The sequence below is a fragment of the Lissotriton helveticus genome, chromosome 7 (assembly GCF_964261635.1).
Source record: "Lissotriton helveticus chromosome 7, aLisHel1.1, whole genome shotgun sequence".
NCBI lineage: Eukaryota > Metazoa > Chordata > Amphibia > Caudata > Salamandridae > Lissotriton > Lissotriton helveticus.
This window is the reverse complement of record NC_136068.1, coordinates 584,640,807-584,660,003: the sequence shown is the minus strand read 5'-3', so window position 1 is coordinate 584,660,003 and position 19,197 is coordinate 584,640,807. Positions and strand designations below refer to the sequence as shown.

Genomic DNA, 19,197 nt, shown 5'->3' with positions numbered 1-19,197 from the left:
GGATCATGTAGAACCATTTGAAAGCATGCTTATTATTAGAAAGGCCAAGATTTCCTATCATTTTCGAAGTGGGGTGGGAATGATTTTGGGATCCAATACTAGTGATTTTAGACTGACCATGTTATGGTCGCTGTCATGTCTCTCGACAACCACCATATCAATCAGGGCAGCCCACATTATTAAGGGAAAACCAAATAGTTAATGCAACTTTTCTGGTTGTATCTTTTAAAAGTGTGGGCACCCCTACTGTCTGAGCTGGTCTCTCCATTGCAGGCTCTTAGCCCCAGTGTAGAGAAAGCCCCAGCAACTGGGTGGTCGTTACCCAGCCACTTTTAACTGTGGGGAGATCAAGTTGAGGGTTACCTCAGCTGCATCTTCATCTTCTAAAATATCAGAACACAGGGGTCTGGAAGCCCCAAAGGTAACATTAACATATCTAGCAACAATTAACAACTTATCATGTGGGGGCTCTCTTATAGTCTCCAGAATAGATAATGCTGTGGACAGCCTATTCAGCCCTGTGCAACTATTATATACATGAAAAATACACAGGGTGGACCCATCACTTTCAAGGTTGATTCCTAAAATATCTGGAGTATCTAGACTAATCCTCTTGATTACACAGACTTTAAAGATATTTACCCAAATTATGAGACCTCCCGCCGGCCGCCCCCTCCCCTGTGAGACAGCTGGGCAGTAAAAAGTAGTATTCTCAGGTTGATACACCGGCTCTGTACACTAGGTCTCCAGTAAGAGGCAAAGGTCAAAACTATCCATAAAAGTCTCCCAGTTAGGGTCTGCCACCTTGGCTTTCAAGCCAGCTGTGTTCCAAGAAATCAGGTTCCAGGTTCTAAGTTGTTCAGTGGGAGAACCAGGGAGTGAGAGGGAAATCCCTGGTGTTGATGGCAGGTTCCCTATTCTATACCAGCTGAGGTGCTAAAGCCCCTCAGGGGTGCACCCTCCACTGTGGGAGCTACTAGTGGTGTCCACTTGGGCTGGAGCGATAAGGTTTCTGCTGGACTGTTGACTCACAGGAGTAGCCTCTGGTAGGGAAACACTCTCCTCCCTCAGAGCCCTACAAGTCCTCGGCCTTACAGTAGTAAGCTCCTCAGCCTGGATATTAAACCTAATTTCCTTTTTTGACTCAAGAACAACAGGTCCCTGTCCATCCTGATTTACACAGGGGAGCTGAGTACAGGCAATAACATTGGGCAGTCAATCGCTATCGTCTACCCTGGTGTCCTCACAGAGCCAGATCAAAGAGCTCTGGTATAAAGTTGCATTTCCGGGTTAAACCTGTATTCGATCTGTATTTTGGTTTCATCACACATATCCTGCGTGCATCCCTAGTCAACTGACCATCCACCAGGTCCCAGTTTCTCCTGACCACTCTCATCTTCGGGTTGCCCTATGGTCACTATTCTTTCAGCACTTACGATGTTACTCCTAATAATCGAGTAGCAGCCTTTTAAATTCCTGAACCAATGGGTAACCTTATTGATTAGGGAGTTTATTTATTTTCCCGTGCCCCCTGGGTGACCTTAAGGACCTGGTATAAAAACAACCTGGCTCTTACTTGCAGGATGGAGTCTAACATGCTGTGCCCCCCCTTATTGTTAAACAATCCCTGCGAGTACGTAATTTATTTACCGGGTGGGGGGTAATGTCATCTACACACCATCCCTCACTACCAGTCTCTCCCTCCTTGATTCTAAGTTCTTGAAGCAACCGCCCATTACATCTCAGCTCTTAGGGACCCACCCTCCCCCGCCTCCAGGAGCACACATCTTCAATTTAGACTCTTCCCCCGGCCCAGCAATAGAAACGGGGCCCGGGCTGTGCCATTCTATTTGGGTTTGTGATGCGCAGATAGCATACGGTATAGGGACATCGCCCCTCTCCTGTGGCACAGGATACAAGGGGCTCCTTTGGCCCCTCACATTGGATTTGGGGTCGTTACATGTCTCCTCCAGAGATTTGATGGCCATTCTCAGCTCACAAACTTCGCCCCTCAATCATTCTTCATCAATGCATCTAAGGACGTGTTAACCTGTGGGACACAATCAGTTACCGACACACCCTCCCCCTGAAGGCTAAGGACTGCAGATCTATTTCCGCAACTGATATCTGGGTTTACCAGAGTTACAAGTTGCTCTCCAACGCCCTGCTCAGCTGTGCTGCGAGATAAGACGGAGTTCACAATAGATTCAGCGGAGGGTGGGGCCTGAAACTTTGTCCGAGTAAACATATCTTGGACCCTCTTCACTATTTTCCTCTTGGCGCACTAGGTTGGGTCTTCTTCTGCTCACTGGGTACTGTAGAATCGTCCCATGATTGTAGGATTTCCTCCACTTCTACAAGCAGGCCATCTATTCTGTCTATTGCACAGTTTGCTCCTGCTGAGCTAGGATCTTTTTTTGCAGATGGTGACCCGTCTGTTGCCTTTGCTGCCTTTCTCTTCCCCATCAAAGTATGCAACGCAGGTTAAGGCCAGTCCACTTGCCCAATACGCCTAGCTTATTTTCCTTTAGTTGACTTACAAAGGAAACAAGCATTTGCAATGCAATAGGTCTCGCATTTACGCGAGTTTAAGCTATTGGCATTGTAAATGACAATGCCTTTTGTTTATGTTTTAAAAACACAAATAAAAATAAAAGCCATTGTTATTTGCAATGTCAATAGCTCAAACTCGTTTAATTGGGAGATCTATTGCATTGCAAATGATTGTTTCAGAGGCTATTGCTCAGATTCCTCATTGCATGGAGGGAATCCGAAAGTAATGTCTTTTTTATGTGGAAAAATCCCAACTTCTAAAGGATCCCACATAAATGAAAGGAGCCCAGATTATGGAAAACAGAATTATTTCCTTCAAAGCACACAGTGTGTCATGGGAGTAGCAGAAACCGGAGCTGCTGAATTCTTGTTTTAAACTACATAACTTCAACCTTCCGCTCTCCATGTAATCATATTTTGGAAAAAATACGAAATGTAAACTTTATCGTGATTGTGTTTGAGAGGATCCTGGAAAATATTCTATATGTCAGCGTGAACATAGTGGACCGTTTGTCACATATGCTAATTGGAATTGTTTGCATTCTCATCGTTATGCTGCAGTGCTCTGTTTATCGGGTTCTTTATTCATAAAAAATGCGCTTTCCTGTAGGGCCTGAAATGTCGGCAGCACCCCATCTTCATATAAATCGCCTATCATTTGGAGTCCTAACCGTTCCCACTCCAGAAGGGGGGACCAGTCGCCACCATGCGGCAGTGCTGTCAGCATCCCCAACGGGAGTTCAGGCGCATACGGGTGAACCACTCCAGCTCTACATATGCTCCTGTTCCAGCAGAGCCTAAGGGTTTTCTCTTCTAATGTCAAGTCCCTTAGGTGAAGTTTTTGTTGCATTATTATGTATGAGAGGATATGCCTCTGTATCCCTGCACCTCGCAATCCTTCAGCACCTCGAAATTCCACCGTTACATGTTGCGTAAGCACCTGCAGCTGGGCAGCCAGGCAGTAAAGCTCGAAGTCGGGAACTGCCATTCTGCCCTCGGCCTTAGGTCTCATCAATGTTGTTAACGCTACCCTCCGTCGACCATTCCCCCACAAAAAGCCAGTAATCATGGAACGCAACTCCCTAAACACACCCGGGGGAACCCATATTGGCAAAGTTCGGAAATAATAAAGTAATCTAGGTAGGGCCACCATTTTAAGAAGGGCCACTCTCCCTACAACCGAAAGAGGGAGTGTAGACCAGAATGCCATGCTTCCCTTCAGCGCACTGATACAGCCCCCCACGTTCCCCTCCAGCATGTCCGAGGCAGCATGATAGATCCGGACCCCCAGGTATGTCAGGCAGGTTGGTTCCCATGTCATCCCCCCGAACAACTGCGGCGGTTGTGCACATGGTTTCAACGGGAAGAGACATGTCTTACGCCAGTTCACCTGCAAGCCCGATAATGCACCAAAATGCGCGAGCAGGGACACTGCCCTCAGTGTTGTCTAAGAACAGAAGCAAATCATCTGCATATAAAGATATATAATGGGGCACGTTGTGCAACCACAGACCCCGACAGACTTGCCCTGACCTAGCGCGTGCTGCAAGGGGTTCCATCGCCAGGGCGAACAATAGCGGGGATAAAGAGCACCCCTGTCTCGTCCCTCTCAGGATTGGACACTGCGCAGAAATCATCTCACCCAGCCGCACTCTTGCTCTAGCTGAGGAGTAAAACACCCTCGTCCATGCCCCAAAGTGGTCCCCCAGGCCAAATTTCTCCAGCACGCTGTAAAGAAATGCCCACTCCAGACTGTCGAAGGCCATCTCTATATCAACCGACAAGGCCAGCGGCAATTGTGCATCATGGTGGTCCCCTCCCATAATCCGCACTAATCTCCGGATGTTCGTAGATGTGTTTTCCCGTAGGGATAAACCCCGCCTGGTCAGCGTGAACCAGCGTGGTCATATATGGCAGTAGTCGGGACGCCAGGATCCGTCTCAGTATTCTGTAGTCCACCGTCAGCATAGACAGCGCCCTATAGGAGGTCACATCTGTGCTTTCCCTGCCTGGTTTCAAGAGGGGGATGATTACCGCTTCACGCATCGACATGGGCAATTGACCCAGTGTCTTGGCTTCGGCGTATACCTCCAGCAGGCGGGGCGCTAAAATATCCACATAGTGTGCGTAAAATTCTATTGGTAGTCCGTCTGCTCCCGGCACCTTATTCCTGGCCATGCCCTTAATCGCACACCTGATCTCTGACAATGTTATATCCCCTCCCAAGATCGCAGCTTGCTCTTCATCTAGTCGCGGAAGGGGAATCCCCGCCAAATACTCCCCAATGTCCGTTTCCACCCCTTCCAACCTGCACCGATACAGTGACTCGACACCACCTCTCCTTGGGAGTAATCTATATCCCCTGCATCTGTTTCTATTTTCATGATCGGGTTCCCCTTCTGGACCAGATTTGCTATTCTTGCGAGCAGCGTGCCCACTTTATCTCGTTCAGCATGAGCTTTCACCATATAGTTCTTGTGAACAAAACAGCGCAGGCGCTCTACCTCAACCGCTACTGCTTCCCTCGCCTCAATGAGCTTCGCCTGCAGCGTCGGTTGCTCAGGCCTCTGCTTCTCCATCTCCCTCAAGTTAGCCTCCGCCTTGGACACGTCGCGCAAGAGTACCTTCCTCACCCCAGAGTACTTGCTAATGCAAAGCCCTCGGATGACCACCTTGAAGGCGTCCCATTCTCCCGCCCTAGTAGAAGCAGTTTCCTGGTTGACCTCAAAGTAATTCTCAATACCTTCTTTAATCTCTGTGCGGAAGACCTGGTCTTCCAACGTCTCCGGACGAAGCCGCCAGGTAGGTATGGAAGACCTCTCTCGCAGCCAGCGAAAGGACAGCAACAGCGGGTTATGGTCTGAAATGGTTCTAGCTAAATATTCAGAATGCGCTGGCATATGGGCGATCGACTGAGAACACAGTATAGCATCTATCCTGACGTGTAACTCATGTAAGCCGAAAAAAAGGAGTAATCCCTAACCTGAGGGTGGTGTGCACGCCATGCATCCAGCAAGCCCCATCTCTCCTGCCATTCCAAACGTTTCCCAGCCAATCTTTGTACTGGAGAGTCAGCCAACGGGGGATGGGACCTATCAAGAACAATGTCCGTGATGGAGTTAAAGTTCCCTCCCACTATCGCCGGGCCGGCTAGGTAATGCGCCAATGTTCCTGAGATATGATCCAGGAATCGTGTCTGATCCACATTGCGAGCATAGAGGCTACCCAGGACAACATCTCTACCATAAAGTTTCCCCTCCACTGCTACATACCGGCCTTCCGGGTCTATAATATGGTTCGTGGCCTGGAATGGAACACCCGCCCTCACCCAGATCAATTTTCCTCTGGCGAACGCCGAGTACGACGTGCTAAATATCTGGCCTCTCCACCTACGCTGCAGTGCCAGCCCCTCTGCTTTAGTGAGATGGGTCTCTTGAAGCAGAGCTATCTGGACTCCTCTCCGCACTAGGTATGAGTGTACTTTGTGCCGTTTCACCATAGAGTTCATACCACGAACATTCCATGTGGCACAGCGCAATTCAGGTAATGTATTCACTGTGTGTATTCATCCCCACACTGGGCCACCACATCTGTCCATCCCCACCAAATACGCCTCCCCAAACAACAATTCCCCCATAAACAACCCCTCTCTTCCCCCCCAGAACAGGACCTAATATAGAACTATCAGTCCCCATCCAAACCACACAACACACACAACTATACCCTGTAGTAGCCACCACAGGTTTGCCTTAAGGGCAAGAGGGGGTCGCTCGGCACCAACAGGCAGCAGCGCCAGCTACGCACCCCGCAGCTTATGATCCCCTAATGAACTCACAGGATCCATGTACTCCCCCATTTCGCCTATTTGCAATGACACTATCTACCATTCAGAGTCAATACAGCAGGAGACAACAGCCAGTCCACAGAGTTATTCGTCCAACATGCCCTCTGCCGTTCCGGGTGTCACCTCCGGGCCCTTAGTGCTATCAATTTCTGATCGCTCAGCCTCAGATCTCAGTCCATCCTCCTCCGATTCAGTCCCTGCGGCTGATTCTGTTCTCTGTGAGCCAGTGATCGCGGCCGTCGCCTCCAGCGCTCCCTGCCGTTCTACCGCCGATTGTGATAGCATCCGCTGTCGCAAGGCCCTGTTCTCCTTCCGCAGTCTCTGGGATTTGCGCACTCGTGGTTCTTTACCCTGTTCCAAGCACTGCCGATCTTTCCGGTCTGTTCCTGCTCTATATGTTTCTAGCCAGGTCCAAGCTTCCTCGGGCGTGAGAAAGACCTGTGTCAGGCCATCCACAATAATTCTGAGCTTTGCAGGGAATATCAGCGAGTATGGAATTCCTTCTTCTCTAAGCTCTTTTTTGATCGCTAGGAACGACGCGCGGCGTCTCTGGATGTCCTGGGTGTAATCCGGAAATATTGTTACTTTGCTATTCCCTATGACAAAGGGGCCAGCCTGCCGTGCTCTCTGAATTACCAGGTCTCTGTCTTTATAGTGGAGCAGTCTAGCTACCACTGGCCTGGGAGGGCGGCCCTGCAGTGGTGGTCGCGCCGGCACCCTATGTGCTCTTTCAAGCGTGAAGAATGTGGATAAACCTTCCGGCACAACTGTCGTCCTGAGCCAATTCTCCAGAAAGGCGATCATATCAGTCCCTTCCGTTTTTTCCGGTAGACCAACCACGCGTATGTTGTTGCGTCTGTTTCTGCTTTCGGAGTCTTCTGCCTTCTTCTCCATCGCCTCTATACGGTCCAGAGCATCCGCCATTTTAGCCCCCGGGGCTGTGTGGGCTGGCGCCAAGTCCCGAAGGGAGTCCTCGTTTGCTTTTACTTTATCCGCCAATTTCGAATGGTCTGCCCTCAGAAGCTCTAGCCCAGTCGCCACTTGCGCAATGTCCATTTGAAGGGCTTCCTTTGACGCCGCAATGGCCTCCAGGATCCTATAGAATTGTTGTTGGAGACTCGGTTCTGCTGTTGGCTCAACGGCTCCGGCCCCGTGTTCCGCAGTAGTAAGGTCATCCGATTCCGCCGTTCCATCCTTTTTACCTTTGGGCTTCATTGCGGCCGAATAACTCCTTCAACATTAGTCACCACACAGTGTCTGTTCTAGATCCCTCCACAGTTCACGCCAGTAACGCCGCATCCCCAGAAAGGCCAGGTCACGCGTGGAGCGCGCCCAGCAGTTCGCAGGAGCCGGCCCCTCTCCGGGCGAATTCTCAGCTGGTGCCCCTCTCGAAGTATCCAGCCACTCCACTAACCTCTGCAGGACAGAAGGTCACGCGTGTCCACTGTGGCGTAGTACCGCTGATTTAATTCTGCACTAGGTTACGAGTGCAGCGTGTACGTCCAATGGCGCCGCTGCAGTCCCCAGTCAAGAGGAGTGCCACTCCCGCGTGCTAACGCAGCTGTGCCAAATAGTTACTGGGTGTTCCAGTGCTTCTGCTCGCAAACCCACCAGGGGCCAAAACTCCGCTCCAGAGCGGGGGCCACAACGCCCCGGGGCACACCGCGCCTCTTGCAGCGCTCAATGTTTAAGGGACGAGTTTCTCACCGCTTTCTTCTCTGTAGTCACTTCGCCTCTGGAGCCCTCACCGCACGGCCGGCTCTCCTCATCCCAGCATGGGCAGCGCCGCCCGCCCGAGCCCCTCCTCACTGCCGCTGCACTGGGGACAGGTCCGCCGCACCACACGCACTCCGGCGCTGCCGTCAGGGTCCCGTGGTCTCTGCTGTCCTCTCCCGTGCGTGAGCTTTCGAACTCCACACTACTCCGCCGTACCTCCGGGCTCACCGCTCACCGGCACCATTCGTCAGCTCCAGGCGGCGTCCCCAACTCAGGTCCGCCTGTGTCCTTACGTTTCGGGCGCTTATCAGCACCAATCGAGGGTGCCCTTCGGCCGCACTGCCCCAGCCAGGTCCTCCGTCGCATCAGCCGGAAGGGTGCTCCACCATCTTGCCACGGAAGCAGGGTCCAAGAACAACAGCGCTCCGGACTCGAGCACCAATGTCCCCCTCCGTTGCACGCTTCGGGTCCAAGCGCCCAGGGCTCTATTCAGAAAACCCTCGCGTACTTCCGCAGATCCCGCTGTGGGTCTCCGACGTGCGCCTCTGCAGAAACGATCATCGGCGTCCCGATGCTTCCGCCATTTTGTCGCCTCACACGGAGCTACACCAGCTCAATTATCAGGATCTCGGGCCGCCCAGACAGCCCCCGCTACTTCACCAATCAATGGCTATAAGTTGTAGGTGCCCCAGAGACACAGGGCGCTAGGTCTCAGCGGTGGCTTTCGGGGGAGAACGGGATTTTTGCCGGGATCACGCGCGGAGCTCCGAGCTCACGCCGCCATTCCAGTCGGCGCCCAAGCCACGCCCCCTCCGGAGCTTGCATTTAACAACTATGTTCTATGACATGGGCTGAGGTAGCTACAATACCTGTGTATCATATATATATTTCTGAAAAAAGCAAAATAAGTTATTTCAGCTTCAGATGGAAACTACCAGTGTTTAGTCCCACTGCCACGATCAGGTCTGTGTTTTCATATATATTTATTATCTAACTGTAGAAAAAAAACAAAGTTTAAATCGACGTTATAGTTAGGTGAAAACAACCGGGGTGTGGCAAGGGTGCGAGTTGTAGTTACTACAGTTACCTTTAATGGGATAATTTTAGTGTTTTTTTTGTTTGAAATTTAACATTCTGACATTTCCACCTAACTATGTCACTTTAACTTCTGCTTTTTTGTGAATAAAGTATATTATAACCATGCCTAACTATAATGTTACTTTAACATTGTTTGTTTTCAGCTAGTTTTTATGTATTTTTTCCACTTAAATTAATATGTTATTACCATACCTAACTGGGCCTAGCCTGTGCTGTTCACAACCTTGCTGTCTGCAGCCAGGCCTTGCATCCACCCTTTCATGGGTGGGTAAACCCCCAATGCTGGCCAACTCCTATGGTCTTGCCGCACCCCAAGGTCTTGCTGCTTTTTTTGTGCACCACCATGGACTACCACGTAATTACATGGGGGGGCACTGAGAACCTCGATAGTACTGCCACAAAAAAAAAATATTTTACCCAAGGGACCACCCACAAGGACCAAAGGGTCAGAGTACTCCTCCCCGGCCCCCTTATAGTATTTGTTTTTGACGACACAGGGACACAAAAGGGGACCACAACTCTCTCTTGATGTTGTTGCCAGCCGATCAGATTACGTGTTTTGAGCTTGTGGTACCATGGTAGTATTGCTGTGGTACAGCATTGCTAGATATGATTATATTTTGAACCTTAATATTTAAAAAACTACTGAACAGATTTACACCAAATCACAAAAAGCATGCTTTCTGCATCAAGATCTATCTGTCAAATGTAGTTTCATTCTATAAGTAATTTTGGCTGTAGCTGTGTATAAAGTTCATATGGGAAACTGCTTGTGGAAAACTCATTTTGGGGACATATTACATCAATCATGACATGGTCAGTGACATCACTCATAACATCTCAAATGACAGCACTGATGATATCATCCACATAACCACTCACACCCCCCTAGAACCTCTTGTTTTTTAAGTGAATTTCTAAAGTTTTTCACATTCTATTTCCTAATTGAAATATCCCTTTAACCTTTGTTTTTTTAAGGGAATTTCTATGTCTTTTTAACTAGTAATCACGTTTACAGAGTGGTGGAGAAAGGGGTGGTGCTTCTGACCAGCTCTCAGGAATACCGCTGTATGGGACTTACTAGAGGTAACAGAAGGGCTTCTTGGCCTCCAAGGTCCCTCAGCATCTAACAGGACTTCATCCGCTCAACCTGTAGTGCACCAGGAGGCACATTTGCAGATTGATAGAGAAAGGGGTATGGCCTCCAAATACTTCTCAGCAATCCCAATGTATGGGACTTACTGGACGTAACAGGAGAGGTAGTTGGCCACCAAGGACCCTCAGCATTCAAGGGGACTTCATCCCCCAATTAGAAGTGTGCCAGGAGGTGCAGTTGCAGAGTGGTGCAGAAAGAGGGTGGGCCTCCAATCACCTCTCTGCAATCCCTGTGTGGGACTTACTGGAGGAAATAGAAGCGGTTGTTGCCACCCAAGGACCATCTTTTGCTCAGGGGACTTCATCCCCCAACCAGTTGTGCTCCAGGAGGGGCGTTTGCAAAGTGGTGGTAAAGGAGGTGGGCCTTCCGCAACTTGCTGGTACAGCTTATATATATATATATATATATATATATATATATATATATATATATATATATATATATATATATATGTATATATAATTTTTAAAGCCAATTTTTGAATCGATGCCAGGAGCAAGGAACCTAAGGCACTGGCTTATGGTAAGAGCAGATTTTCCATGCATTTTGTTGTACCGAGTCATGCAGCGATAATGAAAACACTGCACTTGTGACATTTTTATCAAAAGGAATGCAATTAAGGGATTGTGTGACTTGTTTTGAAAAAATATGGGATGTTAGTTTTGCGCAACATTTTATTTTGGAGCACACCGGTGCATGAAATGTGAATTATAAAGAAGAAGTAAAATTAAATATTGAGGCTCAAAGAAATATAGTTATATAGTAGAGAAAGAACTTGTCACACTGAAAGTATATCTTTGTCAAGTACCACGCACCTTAAACTCCAGGACTTCCACAGGAGCAGATGGCTTTTCCTCCACTCCCAAACTCCACTGGAAGCGGTGTTTAATCCACTGCCAATAAAGAGGGGAAAGGGGAATGGGACAGAAAGAAAGACTCCACTGATGTGCCTCTTCCTCACTGGTATTCTAGTTATACTGCTGGGCTCCTGAAAACACAAATGACAACATTAATGCATTCTAACCCCACTGATAATCTATACCAGACCTCCACTGGCTAACACAAACGTTTCTCATACCTTCACTTCTGCGGTGATTAGCTTCTCTCTTAATATATATATATATATAATATATTGCTGTAGTGTAGTAGAGGAAGTTTCTCAGTAGACTTACACAATCTGTTGAAATGGATTGGTTGGTAAGTATAATATATATATTACTACATACTAATGGACTGGAATAATGAGATGATACACTGCCAATACTAGACCGTAGCGTTAGTCTTTGAGTAGCCACAGGGAGATGTGCAGTCTTGTAAGGTTAGAAATGAAAAACTCAGCAGTTCATATAGGAGAAGGCGGCTCTTTAGTACTAGTTTCCAGACAATTAGTATACTGTTAACCCCTTCGACGCTCATGACGAGCTCAGCTTGTCATGAGTTACGCCTCTCGTACGCTCATGACGAGCTGAGCTCGTCATGAACCGCGGGTTTTCGCAAAAGTTAGCGCACAGCGGGAAAATGCGCCGCATGCGTGGGGTTAATAGTCTTTTGATGTTAAACGCTGTTGAGATTCTGCTGCTCAAAAATTAGGTTAGTTTGCATGCTCCTGTTACATCACAGGAAAGAAGGGAATGAAATGAGTTCAGCAAGGAACAATCTAGCTGGAGCTGCAGAATACTGGCAAATGGTTAAATCTACATAGTTCTGTAGCGCTTATAAATTAACATAAATGCAGGAAAAAATAACCTTGGAGGAGCCCTTAGCAAACAGTTGTTTGAATGTTCTAAAGAGGCTGTTTAAAAACGCACATGCAAAAAGACTCAAAACAAGTAGAAATGAACAACTTACTTGGAGAGAGAGAGATTACTTGTATCTCTACTCACAACTAAGCTGTACTGGCTGTAGAATCAATAGACAAATTCAGAGCTAACGGACACCTGTACTCCTCCTTTAGCATGCAACACTAGAACGCCTATCTAAAAGCTAAAACTACCACTGCAGCCGCCATATTAGAGACACAGTGCAACTTCCCGAATCCTTAATGAGAGAATCGGAGAAGCTGATTCCATGGGTAGACTTGCTGAGTCGGGAACCTCTTTGCACACTAACTGAGATACGGGATTGGCCAACCTTGACAATCTTCAGTTTTTATCACATTTTTATCAATTGAAAAAGGCTGTCTAATCGGCCGAAACTCATCTTTGGATACCAGAAGTTGCCATTTTGCATTTGGAAATCACAGGCTTTTTGAATAATAGTTGCTGCCATTGTTGCATTTCGAAATCAAGGCTGCTGTCATTGAACATTGTGATTTATATTTTGATCTTGAAATTCCTGATACAAAGTGCTATTGAAGGAAAATGGAATAACCTGTTCAGAGTGACAGCTTGAACGGAAGTGGAAGAATATTGTTTGTAATATATATATATATAGCGGGACATTTAAATACAAGTGGTCAAGTCGCCTGAACATTGTAAGGCATCAGAGGAAGGCTGCCAGGCCGAAATGCATCATGCCGCATATCTAATTAAAGGGTTTCCAACGTCTCCCCTGTGTGGCCTCTGCTGTCTACGTTGCTGGAGGAGGTGTGGAGTGATATTTTGCGCAGTTGCCAGAAATGATTATGCGCTACAGGTGCCCCGTTCTACAAGTTGGCCCGGGTCACTTTGGTGCATGCTGCGGCATGATTTTCATTCGTCCAAGGTTTTGGGAAGACTCGGAGCCCGCCGCACAGCACAGATGACACAAGGGCGGCTGCAGCGCGGTCCGTGACTTCACGGAGGGTGGATTGCATTGCCACATCTACCCCGGCCCAGTGAAAACTGTTTGATGAGGGGCTGGAACGTTTTGGGGACTGGAGGAAGCTGTTTTTAGATCAATATCACAGGATATAGACAATTGAGCACATCGCTATTTGCCTGCATTCCCGCCCAACCACTTGGTGATGTCCCGTGCAGCACTTACCGGAGAATGGGATTCTGGGACTCGCAGTCTTCATCTACAGCGAGTGGTGAGCACACAACTAATCAAGGGGGCAGGGCGGACTCTGACCAACAGGAGAACTAGCGGGACATTTAATTACGAGTGGTCAAGTTGCCTGTAAGGCATCAGAGGAAGGCTGCCAGGCCGAAATGCATCATGCCGCATATCTAATTAAAGGGCTTCCAACGTCTCCCCTTTATGGCCTCTGCTTCTTTGTTGCTGGAGGAGGTGTGGAGTGATATTTTGCGCAGGTGCCAGAAATGCGCTACAGGGGCCCCGTTCTACAAGTTGGCCCGGGTCACTCTGGTGCATGCTTCGACATGATTTGCGTTCGTCCAAGGTATTGGGAAGACTCAGCGCCCGCCGCACAGCACAGATGACACAAGGGCGGCTGCAATGGGGTCCGTGACTTCACGGAGGTTGGATTGCATTGCCACATCTACCCAGGCCCGGTAAAAACTGTTTGCTGAGGGGATGGAAAGTTTTGGGGACCGGAGGAAGCTGTTTTTAGATCAATATCACAGGATATAGACAATTGAGCACATCGCTATTTGCCTGCATTCCCGCCCAACCACTTGGTGATGTCCCGTGCAGCACTTACCGGAGAATGGGATTCTGGGACTCGCAGTCTTCATCTACAGCGAGTGGTGAGCACACAACTAATCAAGGGGGCAGGGCGGACTCTGACCAATAGGAAAACTAGCGGGACATTTAATTACGAGTGGTCAAGTCGCCTGAACATTGTAAAGCATCAGAGGAAGGCTGCCAGGCCGAAATGCATCATGCCGCATATCCAATTAAAGGGCTTCCAACATCTCCTCTGTGAGGTCTCTGCTTCTTTGTTGCTGGATGAGGTGTGGAGTGATATATATATATATATATATATATATATTATTCAAGGGAAGGGGCCAGCCGAGTGTCCAGCCTCCCTGGGCCTATTTCGGCCCCAGGGATCCCGTCCCCTGTGGCCCAGGCCTTTATTTTTTCATTTTTAAATTAAAGGGAGGGGGAGCCTAGCAGCCCCCTCCCAGGCCGAGTTTGGTCCAGAGGACCCCATCCCCCCAGGGCCTGGACATTTTATTTATTTATTTTTAAATAAGGGGACGGGGCCACACAGGCCTATTTTGGCCGCAGGGACCCCGTACCCCGGCCTCTATTGTGGGTGCCTTGGTACCACTCAGGGCACCCACTTACAACTGTTGGGGATCGTGTGGGAGCCTCAAGGCCCCCTCGGTCCCTGCCAGATCCCCACCTCCTGCGGGAAACGGTAGTGCTTTCACAGGGAGCTGCTATAAACGCAGCTCCGTGTGCATGAAAGCAATTTTGCTATGCTTCCAGCAAGTGAGAGCATATTTAAATGCTCTTGCTTGCTGGAGGTGAAGCATTTGCTATGGCTTGGCGGGAGGGGTAAAGCTCCTGCCAAGCCATAGCAAACAGCTATGTCCTGGAGGTGGGTACCCTGGAACATAACAGGAGCCGTCCCTGGGAGGTGGTAGTCCCCAGGGCCATCTATGGCTCCAGGAGGGGGGCCTCGCGGCCCCCTCCTTGCTTGAATTTTGCCTCCGGGTGGTGGTTTCCAGGGCTGTGGGTTGGCTGTGCGGCCCCTGTTGCATTAATTGAAATTAAAGCCCTGCGGAGGTGGCGGCCCCACGGCTGCAGAGGTGGTACTCGTGGCCCCCCGCATTGTTTAAAGATAAAGCCTGAGGGAGGTGGTGGTCCCTGGGGCCGGAGGGTCCAAGAGCCATTCCCCATTTATAAATAAATAAGCCCCGGGGAGGTGGTGGTCCCTAGGGCAGGGGCCGTACTTGCCTCCCCCTCATTCATTTAAAAAGAAGCGCAGGGGAGGTGGTGGTCCCTGGGGCATTAGTAAGCCCAGGAGGGGTGGGCGTGCGCCCCTCTCCACCTATAATATTCAAATGCCCCCGGGATCTGGCCCACCTAGGGGGGTGGTTAATAACGAAGTGTGAGAGTCTGCGCTTGGTTTTGTAAAAATATTTCAGTAGGATAAATGTATCCCTCTGAAACAAATATTAAAAATGCTTTTTTGGCCCTGTGGGTTTGCTGTGGGGACTCCCCAAGAGGCCTAGGGGGTCAGGGTGTTTCTACCCTGCCCCCTTTTCTTTATTTTATTAATGTTTTTTCTGTGACTCGGTTCAAGCCGGGTCACAAGATGGCTGCCAACGCTTCCTGCTTTTAACTTTTGTCAGCTAATCAGATCTCAGCATGAAATCGGGAGGGGTCCCGGATTCTCTGCGTCCCTATATATGAAACTAGAAATTTCTTTAAATAACTCCGCAACTACTGAACAAATTTACACCAAATCTCAAAAAGGCACTTCCCTGAACCAACATCTACCTTTTTTGTCAAATTTGGTGTAATTCCATCCAGCAGTTCGAGGTGTAGCCTTGTCCAAAGTTCCTGTGGAAATTAACAGGGGTAAAAACGTGTTTTGGACCCCACTCCCCCCGTTTTTTCGACCCCTACTTGATGGATCTCCCCGATACTTTCAAGACAGCAGCTGAATTGAGTGACAAACTAGTTTAAAAATTTCATGAGGATTCATCAAACAGCGCCAAAGTTATTGGCAAAACAAAACCACTTTTCCTTTGGAAACTAGGGGCCAGATGTAGGTAGGCCAATACCGGTCGGTAACGGCCAAAAATCGGTATTTTCGGCCGTTACTGACCGGTATTGAGCAATTGGGATGTAGGAAAGCGAAAATCCTGAGAATCGGTAAATTTACCGAATCGGTAAAGTTACCGAATCGATAAAATACCGAATCGGAAAAATTATCGAATCGCAACGGTTTGCGATTCGGTAAATTTACCGAATTGGTAAATTTACTGATTCGGTAAAGTTACTGATTCGGTAAAATACCGAATCGGTAAATAAGAATTGGTAAAAAGGAAGCTTGAGATGTAGGGAAGCTCTTAAATACCGAATTTGCTTGAAATTCGGTATTTAAGAGTCGGTATTTACCATGGATTGAAATCAGGTGGTAACCAGGTGCAACCTATAAAAATGGACCCAAATGCAATTCTACTTGCACAATGGCGGCATTTTATGTCATTGCAAGACTGCTACGGCTACAGGAGGAAGGAGAGAGGAAATGGCAGAGAGAGGAGCAGGTCTACAGACAGAGGATCACCCTGTTCATGCTCACAGAGGCAGAGATACTCCAGAGGTACAGGTTGGCCCCAGACACCATCACGGAACTCATCAGGGACCTCCACCCACTGTTGGAGCATACTACCCCAAGGGCACACGCTATTCCACCCCACATGCAGGTGCTGTGCAGCCTACACCTGCTAGAGTCTGGGAACTACCAGAGTGTGGTAGCTGCGGTAGGTGGGGTGACCCAGAGCAGCCTGTCAAGGTTTTTCCACAAATTCCTTGACGCCATGTTACAAAGGATGGAGCATTATATATCTTTTCCTGCAACCCATGCTGAACTGGTCCAAACAAAATCAGACTTTTACGAGATGGCACGATTCCCCAATATAATTGGCTGCATTGATGGCACGCACATTCCCATTTGTCCCCCTGCTGCCACAGAATACATCTACAGGAATAGGAAGTCAACGCACACCATCAATGTGCAGGTGATTTGCAATGCAATGTGCGCTATCACTGATCTTGTTGCAAAATTCCCTGGGAATACCCACGACTCCTATATATTTCAAAACAGCGGCATCTATGCACGGCTGACTGCAGGGGAATTTGGAGAAGGATACCTCCTAGGTGAGACACAGTCTGCGACCACCATAACACCTATTGCAGTAAGAAGTACAAGTATGCATGTGAGTAATGTATTCCCATTTCATTTCAGGCGACAGTGCATATGCCCTCCGCTCCTTCATACTCACCCCTTACCTCAACCCCTCAACACCCAGCCAAAGGAGATACAACCGGGCCCACAAGAGCACAAGGAATGTCGTTGAGCGTACCTTTGGTATCTGGAAAAGCAGGTTCAGATGCTTGCACAAGAGCGGAGGTGCAAGGCAGTATACCCCCATCACCTGCTGTAAGATCATTGCTGTGTGTGCAATGTTGCACAACCTTGCTGTGAAAAAGGGTACTGAGGTGGAGTTGTCAGACTATGAGGATCATGACAATGACATTGCTGTGCCAGACACACAACCTGCTGGAGTGTCAACACCAAGTGATGGCAGATACAGACGTGAGGAGATTACACGCAACTATTTCTGAGTAAGTAAGGAGACACAGACAGGTTGTGAATGAGAAGAACGTAATTTAATGTTGCCACAATGTTCATGCACTGAAGTGCAACAAAATAAACATTATAAACGTGGGGACTGTATGTCCCGGGTGACTTCACCCACACCGGCAATGTCACTTGCACCCGCGCTTCCATGAGCCACTGGGATGTTGGTCACTGCTTTCCGCATGGCCTGCAGCCTCAGCTGGGCGCCTGCTACTCCTACGTGGCTCAACTACAGCGCTTGCCAAGCTGCTGCGGCTACTGATGTTGTCTGCCTCTGCCACATCCAGGGCAGGATTCAGTGCAGTGTGTGATATGATCATAGCCTCTAGGGCACTAGTGATCCTGACCATGCCCCTGGTGACCTCGGCCGTGTTCTGTGTGAGGCTCTCCTGCATATTGATGCCTCTACGGCATAGCTGGGATGTGGCAGTGGCCAGACGATTAATGGCCCTATTGTGGACACGGGCATCCCTGCGCCTTGTGTGTTCCAGGCTGTCCAGTTTTGAGAAGGGCTGGGTGATGGAGTTGCTCATTTGCTGCATTCCTGATGCAATGTCTGCATTTGTTTTTGCTACCTCCCTATTAGATTCTACAATGTCTCTGATGCCCTCCCCCATGTCTCCTATGTGTTCATTTAGGACTCGAAATTGGTGGTGGCAGGCCTGTATGGATTTCCCCTGCATCCGTTGTATGCGCACCATGCTCCCCTCCAGCCCACGGAACACAGTGCCATCTCCAGGTCCACCTGCACTGCTGGGCCTGCGTTGCCTTCTGCACGAGGTTACACATGGTCTTACATTAGCTGACTATATTTCCCATAATGCATTGCTCCTGTATAGTGCTAGCAGTACTGGACTGGGGTTGGCCTGTCCACAAAGGGTAAAGGGAAGCAGGTTGGTATGGGGTGTCATGCTGCACATGCGTCTTACCTTTTCTTGTAGCTCTGGCTGAGCTGTCCACATCTCCAAGTCCCACAACACTGTCTGGCTCGATGGTTGAGGCCACCAACTCCTCCAGGTCAGTCAGGGGGGGCGCTGGGTTCCTGCCTCCACCGGTGACACCAGCCTGCTTATGTATTTCTGACATCTTCTTTTTTTGTGAGGCTCCTGATGTCATAAAAGCGTTTCTTCAGATCCTCAATGTTCCTGCTTGTGACTCCCACTGCATTGACCTTTTCTCCAATTGCAAGCCACATTTTACGTTTTGCAGACTCAGGTACAGTGAGGGAGTGCCTGCCAAATAGTTGCTTGTGGACTCTCACAACCTCCTCCACCAGTACCTGCAGCTCCATGCTGCTGAACTTAATTTTTCTTTTCCTCTCTGCCTTCTGACTCTCACTGCTGCTTGCCATTTTTCTTGTGGTAAACTCCCAAAAAACTCTCCCTGCTGCTCTGTGTCTCTGCTCAGTTCTGACTGCCTCTCCAGAACCTTCTAATGAGTTGCAGCTGCCTGGGTAGCCACTTCCTGGTAGGGAGGGGGAGGGTGGTAGCACCTGATTGGCTGTTTTCATTAGTTTCACTTAAGCTTGCTTTCCGATTCGGAATTTACCGATTCGGTATTTACCGAATCAGTATTTACCGAATCGGTATTTCCAATGCATTCCTATGGGCCTTTTGGCCCATA

General features: G+C 48.8%; 1 long non-coding RNA gene across 1 annotated transcript in view; it reads right to left on the bottom strand.

Annotated features, from left to right (window-relative positions):
* The window catches only part of LOC144768782 (uncharacterized), a 121,067-nt gene that overhangs the window by 26,226 nt on the left and 75,644 nt on the right, over positions 1-19,197 (bottom strand). Inside the window, exon 2 of the long non-coding RNA XR_013598630.1 lies at positions 11,183-11,355. This is a non-coding gene — a long non-coding RNA (uncharacterized LOC144768782). The remainder of the gene's footprint in view (positions 1-11,182; positions 11,356-19,197) is intronic.